Below are 26,301 nucleotides of genomic sequence, written 5' to 3' on the forward strand. Positions count from 1 at the left end.
ACAAGTGGCCAGCTATTGAATGTCCTATCGCTGACTATTCACGGCTAACGCCGGCTGCAGAACGTTCTATCGCGGCCATTCGTGGCTATCGCTGGCTGTAGAACTTTCTATCGCCGGCTGTAGAACTTTCTCTCGCCAGCCATACGTGGCTATAGCCGGCGATTGAACGTTCTATCGCTGGCCATTCGTGGCTATAACCGGCGATTGAACGTTCTATCGCCGGCCATTCGTGGCTATAGCCGGCGATTGAACGTTCCATCGCCGGCCATTCGTGGCTATAGCCGGCGATTGAGCCTTCTATCGCCGGCCATTCGTGGCGATAGAGCTTTTTATCGCCGGCCATAAGGGCGATAAGAAAATCCTATCGCCAGCTATAAAAGCTATAGAAAATCCAACAGACGGCCATAAGATTTCTCTATCGCCTTTATGGCTTATTTTTACCAGGGCATGCACCCAAGTTACCTGTGAGCGAGTATAAAACTTATTAAAACGCAGATTCGATCGCAAATTGGGCAAGAACTATACTGACTTACTTGATGTTATTGTACGTAGAAAGAGATTTGACCTAATCTATTGATCACGAGATAATAATCAACTTGATCGCGGCAAATTGAACAGAGTTAAAAAGGCTGTTAATGGCGTAAAACTGTGTTTCTATTTCCAGTTTAATTAACACAATAATTTTCAAAGTGTCAGATTTTTGTCAATTTTTTGTTTGTATTTTTATTTTCATTTTTATTTTTATTTCGATGGCTAAATTCTGAAAACACGTATCTCGGAATCCGCATCATTAACACATGAACCCTGAGACTCATAAGGATACACGCAAAACATGAGCATCCTTACGAGTCTGAGGGTTCATGATGCGGATTCCGAGTTACGTGTTTTCAGAATTTAACCATCGATTTATTCATTCATTACGCGTCATTTAACTACCCGCCCGGCAAGGATGGTTGCGGGTTCGTTGCCGCAACGTTTTTTTACAATGTTTCTGAAAACGTTTAGTGGCAACGTTTTTAAAATTGTTGTCAAAACGTTGTGAAGAAGTTTCAAGTCGACATCTTTTAAAAACGTTTTTGCAACGTTTATAATAACGGTGTAAAAACGCTTTTAAAAAACGTTAGTTAAAACGTTGTTAAACAATGTTGTTTCGATGTGTTAGGCAAACGTTTTAAAAGCGTTTTATTGCTATGTTGTCAAATCGTTTCCATTTACATTGCTGCAACGTTTGATAAAAAATGTCATAGTTTGGCAAAAGCGCGTCATGTGCTGCACATCGGAGGGGACACTTTTACACTGAAATTTCAGGTGTTCTCCCCTCTGTTGTTTCTCAACAGATGATTTTCTCCGATCAATGTGAGGGAAATGTACCCTCATTCAATGTCGCAAAAATATTCAAGGGAAGACGGTTAGAGGAATATTAAATAATCAAGTGCACGGTAACTCAAAGTTTCACATCTTCAATTTTCAATAGCATGTCATCCAATCTCTCTTTTTGGCAAAAAAATGAGATGAATATATACATACCCCTCTCTTATAAGCCCCTCTCCCCCCCCCCCCAAAAAAAGGGGGGGAGCTATTAATAGATGTAAGACATAATATGAATAAACTATAAATTATTATATCATCATCAGTAAAAAAGTATAAAAGAAAAGAAAAACAAATTTATGGATGGATGCCAAAAATAGAGCAACCTAATCGTATAGAAATTGAGGGCCGTTATCGTAAAATACGTAACGCTAAATTTCGGATTTTTCGACCCCCCCCCCCTTCCACCCCACATAACGCTGTTATGACAGATCCTTATCATTTACCATTACATTTACCTTATCATTTACAACCAAGTGAGATAATGCTCTCTTTGCACCCCTCCCTCCACTATAGAGCGCTCTGTCTGTACATTATTCTATGAGCGGGCCTGCAGAAAGGTCCAATGAGGAGGGGTATCGGGTCATATCCTCCTCAGAATGCATTCATGTAAAAAATATTTCAGCAACACCCATGCAGGATAAATGAATAGACCGATTATTTTCTTTTCTATGAATGATTAATCGATGATTGATTCACCAATTGATTAAATAGAATTTGGTTGGAATTTGATTTTCCTGGAGTACCTGTATAAGCCCAAGTAGCCACGGTTGCAACTTGTTGCAACAACATCATAGAAAAGTTGCAACTTTCTGACGTAACTTTTGTTGCAACTTTGTTGGAAGAAGATGGCAGGAAAGTTGAAACAAAGTCTCAATATTTTTGCAACTTTTTCCTCGAACTTTTTGGGAGGAATTTTAAACAAGTAAAGTGAACAACCAACAATGAGTAACAAGAAAAATGTTAATAGTAATTGTACCCAATATGCCATTTGATTTATTTAAGTAAGACAAACTCCTGGAGGTACTTGTTTTTTCTGCATTCATGAAGCAGTTTGTGATTTCTCTGGTTAAAGAGCGATGAGGTTGACAATGCTGCGGAAATTGTGCATCTTGGCTTTTTATATTCAGTTAATCCACTAAAAAGTTCTGCTACACAGTTTTCTGAAAAGAAATCCTACATTTTTTCTATGAACAGATTTGGCAGTAAATCAATATATATATAATAATCTCAGATTGTATGCCAAATCGCACAATTTAGCTGCCCTGCCTAGCTTCATACTCTCAGACCCAGATGTGGAAAGAGCATATATCCCTGGTAAAAAAGACGACTATGCTGCGAATGTATAGCATAGTCGTGTGCATATGTGAGAAGTCGCAGTGTAGTCATCAGTATGCGCAGTGTATTCGCAAGGTAGTTGCAAGGTGGTCACCGGCTATAGTGGTCTCTATGAATGTGTAGTTGCAGATCAATGGTGGGTATCCGCAAGCATAGGTGCATATGTTTATGTACCTACCTTTACCCGCTACACATGTGACTACACAACTCTGGGACACTTAGTTGTGCAACTACATATTAACATCACCTTTACATTATGCCTCTGACTATGATTTAATTATAGCATACCGACGGTGAAACTGCCACACCAGCCAGATAGCACCCAATGTTCTGAGAATATTCCGACAATGTTCCTACATTTTGAGCAGCTTTTAATAATCAGAGAATATTCTGAGAATATTCTGTATCAGCAGCTAAACTCAGAATATTCTCAGAATGTTCATCATCTTCCACTACGCATGTGTAGGAGAATCTTCCAGCTACATTTGCATCATGCAAGGTAACAACGGATGACATATGCTCAACGCACGACAATTCGAACATGCTCAATAAAATAGAAAAGAACAAAAACCACTCACCAACTTGCTCGAATCAGTAATCCACTGGGTCAGGAAAATCCAATTGACAACAATTAATCCAAATTTCCAATTAGAACTGGTATAAGTACAGAGAAACACTTGAAAACACTATGGGTGCATTGTAAAAAAATCTTGAGCACTCTTTAGCGTAAGTGAAAAATTAGCACCATGATTTAATAGCTGATCAATACAGAACAGCACTCTCAGAAAAGCACTGACGCAACACCATTTTTCAGTTTATTTTTACTTCTAGGAGAAAAATGCATTTTTCAAAAGATCCGACATCATCGGCCATCGCTCGACAGCAATGAATGAGATAAAAATAAAGCTTAAATAATTTCACAATTTACTCCGATCATTGATGATATTAAGGTAGCCATTGATTCTCTACCCGACGTCCTTATCACACATAACAAGGAAGGTCAAGAGCACAGAGCAAATGGCACTAAGCAGCGCAATGTACATGTGATATCGCAAGTTCCGGAAGTGTCGATCTGCAAAAATACAAAGCGAGAAACAGATCATCATATTGATCCACCTACAATTAATGACCGTCAATAGAGACAGACATTCAAATACGTTATAATAAATAAGCCACCATTTGTTAACAGAACAGAGTTTTCGTGAGAGTAAGACCCTTCTCTGGAGGGACGAGGACCTTCCTTGGACCTTTCCTTCCAAGAAACACTTAAAAATGGACCACTTTACTACTTACAGGTCTGAGCTGCTGAATGAATTACATTACACCAGTCAATAAAATTTTAAACTCACGCCCTCACCGTCGAATGTTGACGGATGACCTGATCTATCGCTGAATATACATAGGATGAGAAGTTGGCACATCTGAAAAGCAGAGCGGTTTATTCTTGTTTCAGCTTTGGTAGTATTTTAAAATTTAACAACTATCTGTTGCCTTAAAAGGGATGAAATAAGTGCAACACCAGCGCACCACTGCAAATGTGCGATTTGTCAAATTTCTAGGGATGAGGTGTTTCAAGTTTTTGCTAATAAATTAGCCAGCCAATTCAAGAGAATGACAGAGGATACGCAGAGAGGATGCCTTTCTATATGTCAGTATATTGAACGGACGGGTGAAAGAGCTGTTGTCTCTCAGTAGGTAACAGTCGGCAAACTATTTGGGCAAGAAGAGAGTTCTCAATTTTTAATTTGAATACTTGGAGTCGATAGATGCCATTAGACTGAATTAAAGTACACAAGGGTGTGATGATGAAAAATTACTTACTGATTGTGCCAATTTTTGAGTAAAAGGACTTAAAGGAAAAAGGTAGAACCAGTAGAACTCTTTTGAACAGATGTGGGAGATAAACATTAATATAAACATAACATAACCTAACACTTGTCAAGGTGTTCCTGGAATAGGAATAATCGTTCCTTGCCGATACTTCAAGGGACGTATATATTTATCAAAAGAATTATCAAAGAGAATTATCAGCAGAATAATTCCAAGCAGGGATTAAAGTACAAAAACTGGCGTTCTTAAATGCTTTTAGAGGCTGATTTTCATTTTCATACGAAACCCAGATGAAAAGTCAACAGGTGGAACGGTCCACCGCCCAACTATCCGGTATCCAACTTGGAACACCAATTCATTCATTTCAAATCACCAAGCCGTAAGCAACGGCAACGGCCGACCATGCCGTTACTTTGAAAATGAAATAATTAATCCAATATTTGATCTTCTTAGTTCTTTTCATGATTTGTATCATCGGCATCCACCTCACTGTACCTAACTTCATCAAACACAGGTAAATACTCTCCCTTCTCCTTCCACCTTTAAACTCGGGACGACGGACACACAAACGAGCCTGTCACTGATTGTCAAGCAACTGATAAAGTAACTTGAGTTTAATTGGCTTTGCCGATTTACGATTCAGTTGATTTAGGTATTCTAACTAGCAAAGTAATTGTGATTTCTATTTTCTTTGTTTGTGTATGCATTTACTACCATGTGCTATTCCTAACAGCAGTTGCGGGCTCTATCTCAAGTCGAAAAGTTCTGTTGCACCCAAGACCAATCCACACAGGTCAGTCATTGCGCATCTTTTTGAAAGCCACTTCCCCGCCCGGCCCTAACTCAGCTGCACTCAATAGTACGTCACAATGGGTGCTCCCATAAGAAATACATTGCAAGCACTCAATAGTACGTCACTGCGCAGTAGAGTACCAAAACTCGTCCACGGGAATGACTGACTTGTGTGGATTGGTCTTGGTTGCACCCACTTCATCTCCTGTAGGACATCTGGCAGTTATCTAATTTTAATAATATCTAGTACCACTAGAGTTGAAACAAGTATGAACCCCTCAACATTTCAGATGTGTCAACTTCTCATCCTATGTATATTCAGCGATAGATCAGGTCATCCGTCAACATTCGACGGTGAGGGCGTGAGTTTAAAATTTTATTGACTGGTGTAATGTAATTCATTCAGCAGCTCCGACCTTTAAGTAGTAAAGTGGTCCATTTTTAAGTGTTTCTCGGAAAGAAAGGTCCAAGGAAGGTCCTCGTCCCTCCAGAGAAAGGTCTTACTCTCACGAAAACTCTGTTCTGTTAACAAATGGTGGCTTATTTATTATAACGTATTTGAATGTCTGTCTCTATTGACGGTCATTAATTGTAGGTGGATCAATATGATGATCTGTTTCTCGCTTTGTATTTTTGCAGATCGACACTTCCGGAACTTGCGATATCACATGTACATTGCGCTGCTTAGTGCCATTTGCTCTGTGCTCTTGACCTTCCTTGTTATGTGTGATAAGGACGTCGGGTAGAGAATCAATGGCTACCTTAATATCATCAATGATCGGAGTAAATTGTGAAATTATTTAAGCTTTATTTTTATCTCATTCATTGCTGTCGAGCGATGGCCGATGATGTCGGATCTTTTGAAAAATGCATTTTTCTCCTAGAAGTAAAAATAAACTGAAAAATGGTGTTGCGTCAGTGCTTTTCTGAGAGTGCTGTTCTGTATTGATCAGCTATTAAATCATGGTGCTAATTTTTCACTTACGCTAAAGAGTGCTCAAGATTTTTTTACAATGCACCCATAGTGTTTTCAAGTGTTTCTTTGTACTTATACCAGTTCTAATTGGAAATTTGGATTAATTGTTGTCAATTGGATTTTCCTGACCCAGTGGATTACTGATTCGAGCAAGTTGGTGAGTGGTTTTTGTTCATTTTCTATTTTATTGAGCATGTTTCCATGACATATGCACTCCACAAGTTGGGTAGTCGCCAAGACGACCCCTGTGATTAGGAGGGTACGTAGTTGGAACACCCACAGGTAGTTGCACGACTACATCTAGGTAGTCAAGCGACTACCCTAGTCGTAGTCGTGCGACTACATAGGTGTAGTCTTGCAACTACCTGAGGGCGTTCCATTTATGTACCCTCCTAGTCACAGGGGTAGTTGTCTTTTTTACCGGGACAAATATTCTCAATTCAAAATGTTCATCTTTGCCCGTAAAGTTTTGTCTTCTGTGAGTTTTTCTCTTACGTAAAAATACACAATGTTAAATAGTGATTGGAAAAAATTAAATTTTCAAAGTAGCTTTTTTTTTAACGTTATCACATTGTGCAAGGATGAGTGTAAACTGCCATATATTTCCATTTCTGCGCCTCCCCCGCTCCTCCCCACCCCCCGCTCCACCCACCCCCCGCTCCCCCCACCCCCGCTCCACCCCCTCCCACCGCGCAGAGCGTGACGTTGTTACGCGGCGTAGGTACAACGTTAGTGAGGTACGTTAGGACTACTTTTTCAGCAACGTTGTGGCAACGTTACTTCGAAGCGTTGCGCTCCGCGGACAAAAGTAACGTTTTACCAACGTTGTGACAACGTAGGCCAGGAACGTTACTTGATTTTTTGCGACGTTACTACAACGTTGCTGCAACGGCCCATTGCCGGGCGGGTAGTAAACGGCACTGATTTTTCTATGAGCAGAGCGAAGAAAGGATCCAATAAAACGTTCAAAAAAAATTAAGACAGTTGTCAATTTTGCGGCTAAAAAGTACATTTAAAAAAAACAAACGAACAAAAAAATCCGAACTGTATTTTTCAGAATGTGTTCTTTTTAGACTGTCACTATTACTACTCTACTTGATTCTATGTATCTTCTGTATACTAATTTAGCTTTGGCACAATTTTTCGTTGGAAGAGGAAAATAAAAGTTGAATTCCAAGTATACAACGGATTCTCATTTTTTCATCCAGTTTAAGAAAATATACTAAGTTTTCCATTTCTGGTCTCTTTTTGGATAATGTTTCAAAAATAATATTAAAGAATTAGGGTCTAAAATAGCGTAAAATTCATTCTAAAAGGGCCTAATTTTCAAATTTTCCAGGAAGAGGGCCCCCGGACCCCCCTTCTACTGGGGCCCCCCAGACCCCCCTAGGGGCCCGCCTCATACTTAATTTAGGGCCAGTCCGCCCCTGCCTGGAAAAACCAGCGGATCTACGCCAGAAGTCCATCTCTGTTGCCTCCAAAACCTGCTGGGCCCGCTGTTCCATTGGCCATACCTCACACATTAATCAATCTTAATGTCATTTCAGTAGAATAAGTCTAATGAGACCCTGCGTTGTTCGTAAATAGCCTTGAAATGACAAACTGCTTAAATTCAGCCAAGCTGTTGCAGAATTACCAACCAATGACCTTCATACTAAAATTTTAATGCTGTAGCCACTCAAATGATTAAGGTTTGCTTCCGTGGGTAATTTTGCTCAAAACGTCGATTTTTTGGATCAAAAGGTCGTTTCAGCAATCATTTTTTACAAAAAGTTACCTTTGACGTCAAAAAACCTGCAAAGTTGAAATTTTTACCTAAAACAGGGTGTCCCAAAGCACCCGTACCAGGTTGATTTGGGTCGAACGAAGTCGAAGAACGTGGGTTTGAATAGGGAATATACCCCCAAGGAATCCAAATTTCATGGTTTCGACCCCCCCCCCCCGTCCCCCTTGGGAGGTAAAAGGGGGGTCTTGGTCCTTAAAATCGGGGTTTTCGATCGAATTCCGATTCGATTTTATAAGAATTGAAAATTAAGGAAAATTTCACGTGAGATCGACCCCTAAAAATCCAAAATTGGACCACTTTACGCGCAAAAATGATCTCTCAAAGAGGGGGACAGCGGCTCCCTCCATAATTTCCCTTTGGGAAAAAATTGACGCAGATTCTCCGGTAAAAGATGATTTCCCAGGTAATCGACCCCAAAGAATCCGATTTTCATGGTCCCGAGGCTCCCGTAGCCGCCCTTGCGGGGTAAATGCAGAAGGCAAAATCTCAAAGGTCGGGGGAAATTGAGCCCCTCATTTTACCCCGCAAGGGAGGCTACGGGGGCCTCGGGACCGGCCCGGAATCATTGGGGTCAATTACCTTGGAAAACATCTTTTTTCCGGAGAATCTGCGTCAATTTTTTCCCAAAGGGAAATTATGGAGGGAGCCGCTGTCCCCCTCTTTGAGAGATCAATTTTGCGCGTAAAGTGGTCCAATTTTGGATTTTTAGGGGTCGATCTCACGTGAAATTTTCCTTAATTTTCAATTCTTATAAAATCGAATCGGAATTCGATCGAAAACCCCGATTTTAAGGATCAAGACCCCCCCCCCCCCTTACCTCTCAAGGGGGACGGGGGGGGGGGTCGAAACCATGAAATTTGGATTCCTTGGGGGTAGATTCCCTATTCAACCCCACGTTCTTCGACTTCGTTCGACCCAAATCAACCGAGAAAAAGGCCTGGTACGGGTGCTTTGGGACACCCTGTTTTATGTAAAAATTTCAACTTTGCAGGTTTTTTCAGATAACAATTTCAACGTTGACAACAACGTAGAATTCCACGTTTCTCGTGAGACCTTCCACGTGGAAAGCAACGTGTACCGGAACGTGGGTGAATTCAAATAAGGGTCAAATTCCAGGTTCTATTTCCTCCCAGAAATTTTTTCTGAATTTTTGGGCAAACCAAACTTTATTTTGACTATCATTAGGTGTAGACTTAGGAAATATAGCTCGTCGAGCTTAATAGTTGGGCTTAAACCCGAATCTCCACCGTCAAGTGTATCACTTTCCAAAATTTGCCGTAATTTTGCCTGATTTCCTAAATTTTCATCTCAGGGGTGACATATAATACTTTTAATTAAAAATTGAACACAATTGTCATAAAAGCATCGTCGAGCACTAAATTAAAGCATAATTGAAAACATGCAACCCTTTCATATCTTGCAGAACCAAAAAAATTAAGAAAAAATTCATCCGTCATGAAAGATATCTGGAGCTTATTCTGCTTGTCTTTTAGACAGTTCCGTCTGTTTATCAAAATGCGCACTGTTTTCGTTTCACACGAGAAGAAGCTTTTATTTCTTGGATTATTGCAATACAAAATGGATCAAAAACACCGAATTTTAAAACTTCGAGTGGGTGTGTACCCGCTGAAGTGGTGATAAAGCCAGGAAAAGTTTGAGGACTTACATTAATATAACAATTACACCGGTCAACTTTTTTTTTTTTTTTTTTTTTATTTTTGATTTTCCGAAGATTTGCCAATAATTTCAGAGTAGATTTTTGGCGCTGATTCTGAAGAACACCTCCATTTACCTGTATCGATGCAATTTATCCTGGGAAAGTTCGGAATTTTTCCGGAGGAATCGGAATTTTCCTTAAAAATCTAGCTTTTCCAGAAGAGTCAATTTTCCGGGAGAATCTGTGCACGATGGAAAAAACACAGGAATTTTACCGATTTCGTAGCCTAAGATTCATGAGAAACCCTATTGCACCCCTATTAAAATTTCCTTTCTTTTCCTTATACCATGGTTTTCCGGTCCAGATTCATTAAAATCAATTAATTAGTCACCGAGATAGTGTTTTAAGCCACGGCCACCATCTTAGATTTTCGAATCTCGGAAATTTGACTAAAAATTCGAGTTCCCCACTCAAAAGTACCCGCGGCGCATGGTTACCAAGTTTCGCGTAAATCGATTGATTAGGCGCTGAGATAGCATTTTAGGCCATGTCCGCCATCTTGGATTTTCGAATTTTCAAAATTCGACTTAAAATTCGAGTTCCCCATTGAAAAATACCTCCGAGTACCAAGTTCCACTTAAATCGGTCGAAAAGAGCGCCTACAGGGCTTAAACAAACAAGTCTCAGTTGAGTAGGCGCTGCGATAGCATTTTAGGTCATGTCCGCCATCTTGGATTTTCGAATTTTCAAAATTCGACTTAAAATTCGAGTTCCCCATTGAAAAATACCTCCGAGTACCAAGTTCCACTTAAATCGGTCGAAATGAGCGCCTACAGGGCTTAAACAAACAAGTCTCAGTTGATTAGGCGCTGCGATAGTATTTTAGGTCATGTCCGCCATCTTGGATTTTCGAATTTTCAAAATTCGACTAAAAATTCGAGTTCCCCATTGAAAAATACCCCTGGATAACAAGTTTCACTTAAATCGGTAGAAAAGAGCGCCTACAGGGCTTAAACAAGCAAGTCTCAGTTGTAACAGTTTTCCACTCTGTCCCACTAAACTGGGACATGGGACAGGATGGAAACATATGGGACAGGATGGAACGGGACAGGATAGAATAAGCTGTTTTTTAAGCTTATCGCTAACAGTAAAGACAATTTTGGTGTTTTTTTTCACGGAATATTTAGTAGCACGTCCTAGAGGATCGGAATAAGAGAAAATTTTCCCTAACGCACACTTCGAAAGTATTTTACGTGCTGATATTAGTGTGTGTGTGTGTGTGTATGCTTGACGTTCTGTTAGTTATCGTGTATAGCATTCTGTTTGGCATCATTAATGGCGTTAATCTTGCAGAAAAATTGGCGAATTTCAGAATTTTTGCCATCTACGACGTGTGAACTATTCAATCAAAACAAAAAAAGTCGTTTTTGGAAAAACCTCAACGTTTTGGCAATCATTTACAGCTTATTACATCGTTGCCATGTCTCTCCTGACTGTTGCTCGGGACAATGATTCTAGCGCGTGAAAAAGTTATTGATGGAGCAAAAAATAAATTGACATATTTTTTTTCTCAAATTCAAAAGCATTACCTATCATCTCCGATAAAGTTTTCTTAAATAATCACTCTAGTCATGCTGCAACATCGATTTAAAGTCAAGAACCAGGCACGGGGGACACGCAAATTTGGGACAAATGTAGGCAATTTGCACATTCAAAGTTCTCCTAAATTTTTATTTCAGTCCAAATAAAGTGGGAAATAGCATGTAATAGTCAACAATAGTGTGGAAAATGAGAAAAAAATTTGATCTGCCCATATTTCTCAGATTATGACAATTAAAACAGCTCGGGACACCAAATTAGACGCTTATTTGAACTCACCCACGTGTAATTACACGTGGATGTCCATGTATTTAGTACCGTTTCCGGAACGTTCCCGTGTAAACGTTGTCAGCGACAACGTTTACAGGAACGTTTCAGTGTCCACGTCGCAGGAACGTTGCAGTGTCTACATTGCAGGGACGTGACATTGCAGGGACTACATTGCAGGGACGTGCAGTAACATTAGAATCCATTTTATTCGCAAAACATAGTGTGGCATTCATTTTTGGGCTTTTCACAGTTTGTGCGTCTCTTTCCCTCCTATCGTGTTTACGATTAGAAAATTTCGTTAATTATCTACTTATTTGCGATAAATGACGATTAATTAAAATACTATCATTCACTTCATAGGCACGACTTTCATTTAGGTGTACGTACTAGAGGAGGAATAAGCACTTTCAGTTTTAGAGTAGAACATGAGGTCTACGGGTTAAAATTGTGGACATTGACTTGAGATACAGAATTAGAAACAGACAAGTAAATGCAAACCAGATAATTAACGAACTTTCATGTATGTAAAACACGGAGGTATACGCATCACTTCAAGCACAACATTAAACTGCGAAAATCACTTGGTACGCCAATATCAAGATAACAAATGGTGGACTCTCTCGAACAGTTGCAACCTTTGCTGATCAGACTGATTCCAGGAACTTGGTTGGTGCTGACATGGGCTGCGCATGCGCTGTAGACTTTTTGAGTAATCTGCGCCACGAAATGCAGCGCCACCTAGTGGGCGCTCCTGGCCTGTGTCCTGCCTGTGCCGCCTTTTCTAGAACAACGTGTTTTGGACTACGTTGAATTATACGTCCCGGAAACGTAGACAGCGAAAGCGAAAGAGCGATTTTAACTTTTTAGGTTAGGTTTACAGAGCAACGTTCCTTTCCACGTTCCTGTTACGTCGCCAATGAGACGTTTTCGGAGCACCCCTGTTCTTCCATGTTGATTACTACGTAGAAATTGTAAACGTTCCCGGAATGTTTCAAGGTCTACGTTGATTTCCACGTTGCTGAAACGTTCGATGTTATCTGGGCGATCTCACGTGTTTTCCTTAATTTTCAATTCTTATAAAATCGAATCGGAATTCGATCGAAAACCCCGATTTTAAGGATCAAGACCCCCCCCCCCATACCTCTCAAGGGGGACTGGGGGGTAGGGGGGTCGAGACCATGAAATTTGGATTCCTTGGGGGTAGATTCCCTATTCAACAACCCCACGTTCTTCGACTTCGTTCGACCTAAATCAACCGAGAAAAAGGCCTGGTACGAGCGCTTCTGGGACACCCTGTATATCGAATATTTCGATGTTGGATTTCGATATTGATTCAAATGTGAAAGCAGAGACCGATTTAAAGGTAAAAAAGCTCGAAAAACCGGAAAATTCAACCCTTATATAACTTCAACCCCCATGTTGACAATGAAGATGAAGTGGTTATGACCTGGGGTTTTTATCTCGATCTATTGGTGCCTGTTGACAACTTTTTAGTCTTAGGGGTTTCCAGATTTCCAAAAGAAAATTTATTCGGCCCACCCTAACGCCCTGACGCACGTGCATAGGATTTGCACGCAGCATGGTTTCTTTTGATTTACTTAATTCATTTTCACGCTGTTCATTTTTGCACAAATATCTCCGGCTGGAATAATTGGAAGGATGAGACATGATAAAATACTTTTTTCGTTAATTTTTGCTTTCCATGGTTCATCATATGATGAAAGTTGATAAGTCGTATGATAAGTTTTCCTTCACCGCTACAGCAACAGGGAAGATGCCATTAGTCTCCTCGACGACAAGCCGCTATGAAGGGTTTTCTGAATGCTTCAATAAAGCATTTAAGCTCGGACTGGAATTGTTGATCCGGGGTCGGGGTGTTGAGGCATCCCGAATTCGGACTTGCCAGCTTCCAAAGGCGCGTGCGCGCTGCTAGGGGTGGATGAACGACAAGGATAGGAGGACGCGATGTACGAAAGAACGGAACGCTTTTCACGTCGGCGAGGTGCGATGCGGTGGTGTGGTTATCGATTTTCACTCCCCTCGTCCATTTCACTACTATTTCCCCTTTTCGCGACTTACAACCCTAGTACTGAATCTTTTCGCTCCTTTTCAAAATTGTTGTTGCCGGGAAATTTCGAGAAACATCCAATATTCTAGAGGCCGGCTTGTGAAAATGAAGGTGCTTATCAGGGATCGACGAAGTCGGCTAGAGGAAGGTAAACCATGAATACAACACAATGACCGGCAGGCAATTTGCGGTTCCGTCTCGCATAAGTTGGTCCAGAGCACATGTTTAGATCTCCTGTTTTTTCTACCGAAAGCCTCCGAGTAAGATTTAATGCGTTGTTTTATTTGTGCTTCAGTAGAACTTTACCGATTCAGTCGAATTTACTCCGTCTCAACTTCAGACAGATTTTCGTGTTTTTTCCAGATAAAATTAGTAAGTATAAAATAATAAAGGTACTATTAATTGATAAGGTAATCATAGATGTTACATACCTACTTATTTGCTTTATGCTTACTGCTGCTGCTCCGTATGATTTATCGCTTGTGGCAAAAATACCACCCGGTATCGGTACGACGAATCCACAGGTAGGTACCTACCTAACTCAATTTCAACGTTAAAGGATCTTCGATTACGTTTTATTTTCTTCGGAGCAAACTAGTCTAAATGCTTCCTTGAAATTTTGTGTCATATTTACAGGTTATTGGGCGAAAACAATTAGCATAAAGAGGTTGATGCAAAAACGGCTTTTTTGGCCCCCCTCTGGAATTTCTTCAGACTTTGCCTATTGATTACTCATACTTGAGCGCAATTTCTCCCAAATTTTCAGACCCCCAAAAAATTTGGGGGGGGGGGAGCTAGGGGGGCGGAAGTCAAAACCTGTGAACCTCGATATCTCTCGAACGAAGAAAGATATCGAGGTCCGGTTTGGACGAAAAATCGTCTAAAATTGCATACTTTAAGATTCTAAAGGTCAAAATCCCGATATCACATTTTTAAGTCAACATATGTGCTTTTTTCCAGTTTTTTGGTCTGAAAAATTTCTTTTCAACGAAAATTTTACAAAGATCTCAATTTTTTATTTGAACCGAAACCAGTTTTTTTTAAATTATTCGTCTTTTTCCGCATCCAACGAGTGGTCCATTAAGCTGGGGAACCAAACGGTTCCGGAGTTATGATCGGTCGAAGTTTCCGCTCAACGCGCGCCGACCGATTTTCGCGCGCAAAAAAGTAGGATTTCACTGTTATTAAATCAGATTGAATGTTCAAACTGAGCAAAATGCAATATTAGGGACTCTTGAGGGTCGCTGAGTTCAGAAATCATAGATGCTTCCAAAAAATTCACGTTTTTAAAATTACAGCTCCGTACAGGACCACTGAGCGGCCGGTCGGCGCTCAGTGGACCTCTAAAATAGCGCTACGGAGCTGTAATTTTAAAAACGTGAATTTTTTGGAAGCATCTATGATTTCTGAACTCAGCGACCCTCAAGAGTCCCTAATATTGCATTTTGCTCAGTTTGAACATTCAATCTGATTTAATAACAGTGAAATCCTACTTTTTTGCGCGCGAAAATCGGTCGGCGCGCGTTGAGCGGAAACTTCAACCGATCATAACTCCGGAACCGTTTGGTTCCCCAGCTTAATGGACCACTCGTTGGATGCGGAAAAAGACGAATAATTTAAAAAAAACTGGTTTCGGTTCAAATAAAAAATTGAGATCTTTGTAAAATTTTCGTTGAAAAGAAATTTTTCAGACCAAAAAACTGGAAAAAAGCACATATGTTGACTTAAAAATGTGATATCGGGATTTTGACCTTTAGAGTCTTAAAGTATGCAATTTTAGACGATTTTTCGTCCAAATCGGACCTCGATATCTTTCTTCGTTCGAGAGATATCGAGGTTCACAGGTTTTGACTTCCGGCCCCCCTAGCTCCCCCCCCCCCCCAAAAATCTTTTGGGGGTCTGAAAATTTGGGAGAAGAAGCGCTCAAGTATGAGTAATCAACAGACAAAGTCTGAAGAAATTCCAGAGGGGGGCGAAAAGAGCCGTTTTTGCATCAAGCTCTTTCAGTAGAAGGTTGGTTTTCCTTTAAAAATAATACCTAATGGAACAACAACGGAGACTTACAACGACGTATTTTGAAAAACGTAATTAGCAATTATTCGACATATGCCGTAAGCATAAAACACCGATCAATTTAATATAAGAAAAAAATACCGTAAGAATAATAGGATTTCATAAAATAATAATATTTGCGATCAATCTTTAGAATAGGTCTGTTTTCAGAAAATCGTGTACTTACGCAGATTGAAAAATCCCAGGGAACCATATCTACTTGTGATTCTAATGTTACGTGGGGGGGGGGGGGGGGGGGGGTGCTGCCCGTGCAGTAGCCGTAGGGGCCGGTCTGAGACCTTCAATGTCGAGATCTGCAATTTTTCTTGAAAATTTTGCAATGTTGAACATTCAAATCACAAGTTTAATTCCTCAGGATTTTGTAATCAGCGCAAACGATTTTTTTTTTTAAAACAGAGCTATTTCATAAATTTTGGTCAGAAATATCTCGGCAACGAATATCGTGAAGACTTCTATATTTTAGCTCCTAAATTTTCTATTTCTTTTCTTGAAACTAGAGGGCTTCGCCCCCTGGCCGCTACGCGGCCAAACCCCCTCGCAAGGTAAATATTTATTCTTCTCTTATTTGGATGAGAATTACCTACATCATGTATGACATACTGTGACACTGGGTGCCGCTCTAAATTCAGCTTGAACAGGCACAGATCTCATCATCATCTCGCTTATCAAACAATGCTTCGCGTCCTCCTCCGCCTCTCATCATGATGAGAGCAGGGGCAGGCGAAGATTTAAAATGCGCGCTACAGATTCTTCGGTTAGTCGCCTGGCAAAAGTGGTACCCGCCTGACGTCACAAAACTTCAAGATGGCAACAAAAATCAAACTGGGACAATAATTAAAGAAAAGGACTGCGGTGGTTACAAAGGAATACCTAAAAGATCATTCATTTTTTCGAACCCTTATAATTTAAAAAAATTAATTTGAAGTACGCATTCGGAGACTTTACACTTTACTGGGAGAACATCCAATGCCCAGCATGAGTAGAGTCCCTTTATACCCAGAGTTAAGACAACTCACTTTTGGTTGGGCTGAAAGTGGCCTAAAAAAAAATCCAATTCTGATTGGTTCTCGCTCATGGAGGCCGAAACGAGTGCACCAAGATGGCGGTACCTCGAATGTGAACAAGAATAATGAAAATATTACCTAATTGTGGTTTATCAAGAGTAAATTGTTATTTCCATCGGTCCAAAATGAAAATAGATTAAGAAATTATTCACAAACCAATCTCATTTTCTTTTTAATTAATCAATTTGTTGATGTTGTTGTTTTTGTTTGACAGACATCGCAGGATTCCTGATCCTTATCCCTCAATATCGTTCGTTTGGGTGCACTCGTTTCGGCCTCCATGGCCAGCCAAGGCCGGCTGCCAGTCAGCTGATAATCGAGTTGTCTTAACTCTGGGTATAAAGGGACTCTAAGCATGAGCATTGGAAACGTCATTCGTGAACTCAAAATGACGGTTTTTGCGTTTGGCCCAGATATTCCAGACCAAATTTTCATCAAAAACCAAAGTCTGTCATCGGTGTCAAACTCGCTCCTAATGTAAACAAACAAACGGAGACATAGTCCGGACATAAACAAAGCGGACCCAGAGCGGAAGCGGACTTCCTCGAGATGTTCCAGACTCAATTTCTCAGCGTTAGCGTTTCTTCACCTCGACAAAAGAACTTTCGTTCGCGTCTCACATTTATCCCTTTCGTAAAATCAAATATCAGTTACCCCGTTGATCTGTTCATGGTGATTTCAAGTGAAATTGCGGCGAGATACTCCAAAGCGAGATACTCCGTTTCCAGTCCAAATACCGAACTTTCTCCCAGACTCCTAATGTAAACAAAGCGGCCTGTACCTGGTCCAGATGTTCCGGACTCATTTCTTCATTTACGTTTCTTCATCTCGACCAAAGAAGTTTCTCGCGCATTCAAAGTAACATTTTCCGGTTCCATTGTTAGAGAAGAAACAAGTCATTTTGTTGTAAGTTAGGATAATATTTGTGTTGATTAAGTGGCTTGAGCATTGGACTACCTGGCTGCGCCTTGCATAGCTGCCTCTATATCAAGATGATTGGGAGAAAAGCTTACTGGTTGATGTGCAAATCTGAATCCTAAATCCCTAGGAACGGTAGTTGTGAAATCCAGACGGATGTACAATGCTAGGTACCTTGCTCCTCACTCACTTTCTCATGGATGTTCGCTGGTCTCTCCAAGGTTCTGGTTTTGCGATGCGTTGAAGCCAATGCTTTAAGTTTAGCTATAACAACCAGGCTTCGGAGATACTAATTAACAATCCTAGCAGTCACCAAATTCTCCAGCAAACCCGCATAGTTGTCTATTAACAGCTGAAGAAGCAATGGAAACCGTATTTACCTATGACAACAAGATTTTTTCCGTTGGAACTCTGATAGTAATTATGAGGGGGAACCATCACCTTTAAGGCACGTTTCTCTATGAATTTTCTTGTTTTTTGGCATCAAACTAAGTAGAACTCAAGGAAAATGAGGCAAGACTTTACAAGTTACCATGTAAGGTTCATCTGCTGAAAAAATAGAATAAAGTCTAAAATTCCTAATGAACATCACCAAGATGGTTCTGCCACCAGCAGTTCATTTTTTAAGGCACGGATCAAACACTATGGTTATCTATTATTCTCACAGTGCCCATCAAATTATAGGTAAGAAACCTAGTCCTGTAATAATAATGGAATGGAATGACGGGCTCTAATTGGTGACTTGACCATCCCCAACAAGTTATCGAAAGAATTTACTTCTTAAAGGATCCTTTGCGAATAAAGCCAAGTAAACATGCGGATAAAAGTCCCGTGTGATATGTGAAGTGTACTTATTCAAAGTAATTTCAAAGGGAAGGGATGAAATGTTCAAAAGGTAACGTCCAAATTTGCAAAGTTGTACAGGCGCTAGGCACAAATTGGACAAGGTGCCGCTAAGTAATTATTAAATGAATTTTTTATTGTTATTAATTACGGAAAAGAGGAAAAGAGAATCAGGCCGAATGCCAAAATCCAAAATTCGAAAAGTGTAGGGGCCGAACCTTCTTTGAGATTACGGGCGGCGAGCGGCAACCTGATTGGCTACGAAGATTGCCGAGCATGGCCGAAGGCCTACTCGCCGCTTGGTAGGTGTTGACGGCGGTTTGACAAACAGCAGTTTTTGGTGAAATGTGGTCCGGAATATCTGGGCCAATCTGTTCACTCCATTTGACCGACTTGTATGTTGTTCAAGAGAGCAACGCTGATTTCTAACCTAAAATTGGAAGTTGCTCTCTCACTGGTTGTTCAGAATCGCGCAAAAAGAAACAAGAAAAAAACGGAAACATTTTGTTGTCTCGAACAAAACACGACTGTAGATTCATGTGTTTTTTGTGTTTGGTGTGTTTGTTGTGTTTGATGGGGTGGACGTGTTTGATGGCTTTTACTGTTTGATGGGTAGAGTGTGTGTGATGATTTTTTTGTTTTTGATGTGTTTTTTGCGTTTGATGATGTGTTTTTTGCTTTTGATGTGTTTTTTTGCGTTTGATGTGTTTTTGTGTGGAGTCGTATTTTGCTCGCCGCAACAATTGTTTCCTGTTACCGATTTTGTGTTATTTGCGTCACTTTTTCAAAACCAATGAGAGCAAAGCAGCTAGAAGTGAGGTTAGAAATCTTGTTAACAAATTTACACAAACAGTCGTAACAAAGCTCTGAGGACGTTCCGATTGTTTCGAAACAATGTCGCAAAACATTACCAAATTGTGCATAATAATGAAACGAATAAAAATAGGCCACGCCCCTTAACATAAATAACATTCGAACAAAATACGACTGTTAGGTCTTGTCTCGACGGCGCAACTGTTGAGGGAAATTGGCGCAACTGCTGAAGGAAGGAAGTGTCTCAAAAATGTTTCACTTATAAGGCCTTGTCTCGACGGCGCAACTGTCGAGGGAAATTGGCGCAACTGTTGAAGGAAGGAAATGTCTCAAAAATGTTTCACTTTTAAGTGAAACTTTCAAGGTCAGAAACCTGGAACCTCAACAGATGTTTACCTACCTTCGTGTTTTGAATTGATAAACGCTGGTTACACGTGAAGCGGGAGTTTATTACGGGTGTTTTATTTCATTCGGAACGGTTATTATTTAGAAATATTTGTACACATTTCAGTTTCAATTTTATATTTTCGTTTGTAGCATATCACTACAGCAGGAAAATAAAATTTTATCGAATATATTTTCTTTTCGTCCATATCTGAGTTATGTTATTGTTTTTTGTTTTATACCTGGTCGACATAACGCAAAATATTCACCTCCCGTTCATAATTATCAGTTCAGTTATCTCAATTGACATCGTTTAACCTAGAAAAATTAATATTGATCAAATATTCCCGCCTAAAAGTTCCAGGAACACATGCGTGCGCGTCGAGACAGGGAATTTCGGTTGGTGCAACAAACTCGTTACAGTTGCACCTAATTCCCTCAACAGTTGCGCCGTCGAGACAAGGCCTTACGAGATGTTCCGAGTTGTTTCGTCGAACAAAATACGACTTTCGATGGGCTTGATGTGTTTTGTGTGTTCCATGTGTTTTGTACGTGGCTCTCTTCAACCTGCGCACGGAAGCGTCGGCCATGTTGAGCAGGGATTGAATGGAATGACTCCTCTAACGAAATGTTCACCTGTGCCGTAGTATCCTTTTTGAAGCGGGAAGCTTAAAAATCGCAAATTTCTTACGCAGATTTTGACGTTAATAGCGGATTTCTGAGTTTGCAGATGTGCTCATCGTGATTTTTGAGACATCATCTCTAAGGAACAAATCTTATTTTTGTTCTAGCAAAAGTGCGCAACAGGCCCATAGAGGTCAAAAAGTCGTTTTTTGCGTACTATTAGCTCATCAGAAAAAATCCCTAGATCCCCCTAGAAATTCCGGAAAATCGGGGATAAATTCCTGGATATCGGATCACTGCTCACGAAACCACATGGACCACACGAGACAGATGGTCGAACGAAAATATAAATAATAGGGGGCTACGCCCCCTGGCCGCTACGCGGCCCAACCCCCTGAAGGCGCTCCATGCCATCAATTGGCCGCTTCGCGGCCCTATTTTTACTCTCCTATCAGTGTTAGTTTTATTTTTCCCCTAAAAAATCACGATTTGAGGTATACTTTACATTTAAAATGAAATAATTTTTGGTTTTGATGAGTAAAGAAAAAAAATTTTTTTGAAGTCAAAAGGACGAGTTTTGCAATGACTGCTTGATGAAATCTTGCAGTAAAACCACGACCAATGTTAATAAGGTACAGAAGTCGGGAATCGAACCCACACCTAGATCAATGTGGACGCTTCCGACGTCTTAAACGACTCGGCCACCGCTCGTCCTGAGGTAGCAGACGCGAATCTTGTGTAGATAAGTATAGAGCTGATGCGCAGGCTACCCAGCTACTGCGCAACCTCCTCGACCACTGCGCATCCTCCCGTGCATAGCGGTATAGCAGTCCCGGAGCATTCCGTAAATTCACTCAATTTTATAACGTGATTTCAAAAAAAACCTTGGTCCTATTTCCAAAATCTCATTAGAGCAGGCTCATCTAAGGCCTATTACCTGTCGATTTACGCAAAAATCATAGAAATCGGCCCGGTAGAACGCTCAAATGAACTATGACAAAAAGTATAAATTTACATTGTTTAAATGGGAGAATTCGCAACTTTACCACTTAATATAAAAAAACCTGGGCCATATTTTGAAAATCTAAAAAGAGTTGGCTTATCTAGAGAGAATTGCCCGCCGATAACCGCAAAAATCATTAAAATCGGCCCGGTAGAACGCTGGAACTAAGCGTTACCAGTTACGCAAAATTAGGAGGTCTTGGAGCTTATGTATGCAGGGTTATCCAAAAGTCACTGACCACCCCTGTAACTTTTTTCCTAATTGAGATAGAGGTTTGAAACTTTGGCAATGTTCCTTGGTCTGAAGTAGCAACTCTTCGGTCCCCTCGAAATTGTGGGGCGCGGCCCCCCTAAAGGGGGCGGAGACTAACTTTTTTTTCAAATGGCAACCCCCCCTTTGTGATACCTCATTCGAAAGATAATAAAAAAGAAAATTTTTGGCCCAAACCGCAGGTCAAAATGTTGAGTTTTGACAAAATGGCGGAAATTTGACATCTCCGTTGTGTATTGACGGATTGGCGTTAAACTCGGAATCACACGGTTTTTCGAGACGAGAAAAACGATTCTGGCATTGGTTTTCCAGAAAAGTCAGTCTTTTTCAAAATGGCGGCCTAGAGCGGGAAGTGGATATTTAGGCTGCTTATCGTTGGATTTGTATGAAACTTGGTATCCGGGGGTATTTCAGCACGAGAAGAACGAATCTTTCATGGGATATCTGAAATTCCGACAAATTTCAAAATGGCGGCGGAAAAATGGCTGGAAATCAGTTTTACGGCTGTTTACCGATGGGTTTGCACGAAATTCGATATCGATTATTCAGTATTTCAAGAGTCTAATGAAAGATTCCTTATTATCGAGCCCAAAACCACCAGGATATCGAATTTCATGCAAATCCATCGGTAAACCGCCGTAAAACTGATTTCCAGCCATTTTTCCGCCGCCATTTTGAAATTTGTCGGAATTTCAGATATCCCATGAAAGATTCGTTCTTCTCGTGCTGAAATACCCCCGGATACCAAGTTTCATACAAATCCAACGATAAGCAGCCTAAATATCCACTTCCCGCTCTAGGCCGCCTACAAGGCCTAGGCACAAGGCGCCTACAAGGCAAGGTGGCAGTCCTACAAGGACTGCCACCCCCTTAAAGTACGGAAACATCCAAAACACCCCCGCTGCCCCCCTCATTTTTCGTTACGGAGCGGGTAAAAACCGGGAAAATCGCCAGAAATGATGCCCCGGTTCTTACCAGCTCTGCAACGAAAAAAGAGGGGGGCAGCGGGGGTTTTATGGATGTTTCCGTCCTTAAAGTGGGCGGCAGTTCCTGTGTTGCAGTTCTCCGACTGAGCGTAACGTTTCAAGGGTTCTCGTCAAGTTCTACGGTGGTTTCGGGCATCATTTCTGGCGAATTTCCCGGTTTTTACCTGCTCCGTAACGAAAAATGAGGGGGGCAGCGGGGGTGTTTTGGATGTTTCCGTACTTTAAGGGGGTGGCAGTCCTTGTATTTCAATGCTCCGACTGATCGCAACGTTTCAAGGGTCCTCCTCAAGTTGGACATTAGTTTCGGGCGTTATTTGTAGTGAATTTCCCGGTTTTTACCCGCTCTGCAACCAAAAATGAGGGGGGGGGGGGCAGGGGGCTAAGAGTTTTGAAAACTCACTTTAAAGTCGCAGGCTGCGTTTGCGTTAACATTGGCAAGAAGTTCCACTCAGATTTGATGCTAAGTTTGAAGCTCTTCTGTGACTTTTCGCATTTTCATGCAATGTTTCATTGTAACAGGCCCATTCCCCCCTACGGGGGTACGGACCCCCTAAATAACCTTTGGACCCCCCTAACTTTTGACAGGGGGGTCAGATCGACTTCCGGTTTGCGCCAAAATGTTTCTTTTTTCATGCTCTTTCTAACGATGTATCACATGATGGGGGTTGCCATTTGAAATTTTTGAGTTGCCCCCCGCCCCCCTCCCCCTGGGGGGGGGGGGTGAAGAACTGAAAAGTTCCTCAAAAAGTTTCCCCCTCGATATGAGGAAGGACGCCACAAACCGCAAATCAATATCATAATTAGAACTAAAGTTATGGCCAGTGGTGCGTAACTTTTGAATAACCCTGTATCTCAATCAGGAAAAAACTTACAGGGGTGGTCAGTGACTTTTGGATAACCCTGTATGATGGCACCTTTAATTCGGGATGTTGGAAATTCGGACCGATGGTTGCGGGTCAGGATTTGGTGGTCCGCTATATCCTGACGTTCACCAAGCAACAAACTCATAGAGAAGAAAAAGGAGGTGTTTGCTCGGATATCTTGGACATTTTTTGATGATTTGATGACGTAGGTCGGTACAGAGACGTTTACCCTATTGATTTTCTTGGAAATGGTGTAATTTAAGGAAAAATGTCATTCTATAAAAAGTGTTTTGAAATTATATAATGAGTTGATTTAAGTGAAAAAATCGGACATTATAGTCCGTTTTTCATATTTCGAATTCCGGATTTCGCTGGCCAGGTTGTGACGATCTACGTCACAGGGTAAACAAACCTCAAGATGCAAACACCTCCTTTTTTTTCTCTTATGCAACAAACTCATCAAACATTATTATGAATACATTATGAATCAAGTAGACCGTGCGTTCGGCTCGGTTTAGTACTGGTGGAGCGAGGGAAGTCTCTCGGAGCCCCATGACGGGTTGGCGGGGAAGGGGAGAGAGCGTGTGTCCCAAGCACTCGATGATACTCGAAGAGGCAATGGAGAATTCAGCATTGTTTCATTTTTCCGAACTAATTATTAACCGAGGAAAAAAGCCTCAAAATCCGACAAAAATTCACTGGAGTCGCTACTGCGCATGCGCAGATGTGCGCAACTGGGACACACGAACTCATCGAACGGGTCGGTGCCATCACTCATCACATGCGAATTTCTAAAAGTTGCCTCGCCTTCGTAAACAGGATGCACGGTCTACGTGATTCATTAATGTCTTTGATTTACCCCTATAAAATTCTCAAACTTTGAAGCTAGAGTACCTATATCAAGAGAGTATGGCCACTGGGCCCCATGGAGAGTAGTGGAGATGGAGAGGCTTAGGACCCAAAAATGGCGGTGCTTTGTTTTGGTTTTTGTGGATGGGAGGGGGGTCATTGCCAACTTTTGACGGTTACCACCAACCGTACTTGCTGCCAACCTTACTACATTCAAGATAATTCTTCTCAAAAATTGCACACGATTAGTCTTAAAAATATATAAAGAAGTCGCAAGAGTGCATTTGAGTAAATTTCTCGTTACGATAAGCAAAGAAAACTACATTTTGAGTCATTTAACATTACATTAATTTATGGCGTCGCAGTCAGAGTTAAGAAATTTCATGAAAGGTTATAAAAAGAAATTTCATAATGAAATTTCATGAAATTTCGTGAAATTTCATTTAACACGCAGAATTCAGGATTAAACCCTTGAAACTTATGAATCTCCTTAAGTTCATTTAAAGGAACGTGGTAAACTGTGAAAGGGAAATTTAGAAATGCCCAGAAAGTTGAGTAAATCAGCAAAAACATAATTTTGAATTTTTTATCTTAAACTTTCGTTGAACACACAGCCGTACCGGTTGAACACCAAAATAAATTTTACGGATAAAGTAAGACGTTAGCTTTCATATTTGGAGCAAAACAAATTTCTTGACTACATATAAAGAATCCTAGTACCCCCTAATAGTATATCGTTCTTTTTTGGTACAAAAGGGAGGGATCTTGAACTATCTTTGAAACAATTTAAGGTTAATCTTCAGCTGTAGTTCCGAAAGAATCCACCACGTCGCGCTGCTAAAATCCGACTCCGAAATCAGTGATTATTTAAATATCACAATAGGTATCTTAAATTCTAAGACTCATAAGTTCTAGCAGCATACGTCTGGAATCCTTAGAAACAAACGCGAGCTTTGAAAGTCTAATAATTAAAGCTGTAAATTGATCCCAGTTTCTCTTACGGGATATCTGTAAGTGCGAGAGAGACAGCTCATGGTGGGAGAGAGATATCTGCTAACTGCTGAGAGCGATCAAGCGCGATTGGTTGCATCAAGGTCATCATGCTTAACCCTACTTTTTTCTGGGATCAAATTGCAGAGCTTCAGAAATGACTTTTCACGTTGTTTTTAGGGTCAATAGGAAGAAGAATGTTATGGGTAGAACTTATAACTCTTCAATTTAAACAGAAATTCCTTCAACTTTAATAAAAGCTCAAGGACTCACGTGGAGCTGTACGGACTCTAAAACACAGCGGTGGCGCCCCCTGCACGGTGAAATTTCTTACTTCACGCAGCTGTAGATAAACCTTAAGGCTTATCTACAGCTGCGCTCTGTGTAGACAAACCTTAAGGTTTATCTACAGCTGCGTGAAGTAAGAAATTTCTCCGCGCAGGGGGCGCCACCGCTGTGTTTTAGAGTCCGTACAGCTCCACGTGAGTCCTTGAGCTTTTATAAAAGTTGAAGGAATTTCTGTTTAAATTGAAGAGTTATAAGTTCTACCCATAACATTCTTCTTCCTATTGACCCTAAAAACAACGTGAAAAGTCATTTCTGAAGCTCTGCAATTTGATCCCAGAAAAAAGTAGGGTTAAGCATGATGACCTTGATGCAACCAATCGCGCTTGATCGCTCTCAGCAGTTAGCAGATATCTCTCTCCCACCGTGAGCTGTCTCTCTCGCACTTACAGATATCCCGTTAGAGAAACTGGGATCAATTTACAGCTTTTATTATTAGACTTTCAAAGCTCGCGTTTGTTTCTAAGGATTCCAGACGTATGCTGCTAGAACTTATGAGTCTTAGAATTTAAGATACCTATTGTGATATTTAAATAATCACTGATTTCGGAGTCGAATTTTAGCAGCGCGACGTGGTGGATTTTTTCGGAAC

General features: G+C 40.8%; 1 protein-coding gene across 1 annotated transcript in view; it reads left to right on the top strand.

Moving 5' to 3' along the window:
* The first annotated feature begins 13,648 nt into the window (after positions 1–13,648).
* The window catches only part of LOC109039814 (frizzled-5), a 50,792-nt gene continuing 38,139 nt past the window's right edge, over positions 13,649–26,301 (top strand). Inside the window, exon 1 of the mRNA XM_072296262.1 lies at positions 13,649–14,056. The gene's annotated coding sequence lies outside the window, so the exon portion shown is untranslated. The remainder of the gene's footprint in view (positions 14,057–26,301) is intronic.

This window comes from Bemisia tabaci, chromosome 2 (genome assembly GCF_918797505.1).
Source record: "Bemisia tabaci chromosome 2, PGI_BMITA_v3".
Classification (NCBI taxonomy): domain Eukaryota; kingdom Metazoa; phylum Arthropoda; class Insecta; order Hemiptera; family Aleyrodidae; genus Bemisia; species Bemisia tabaci.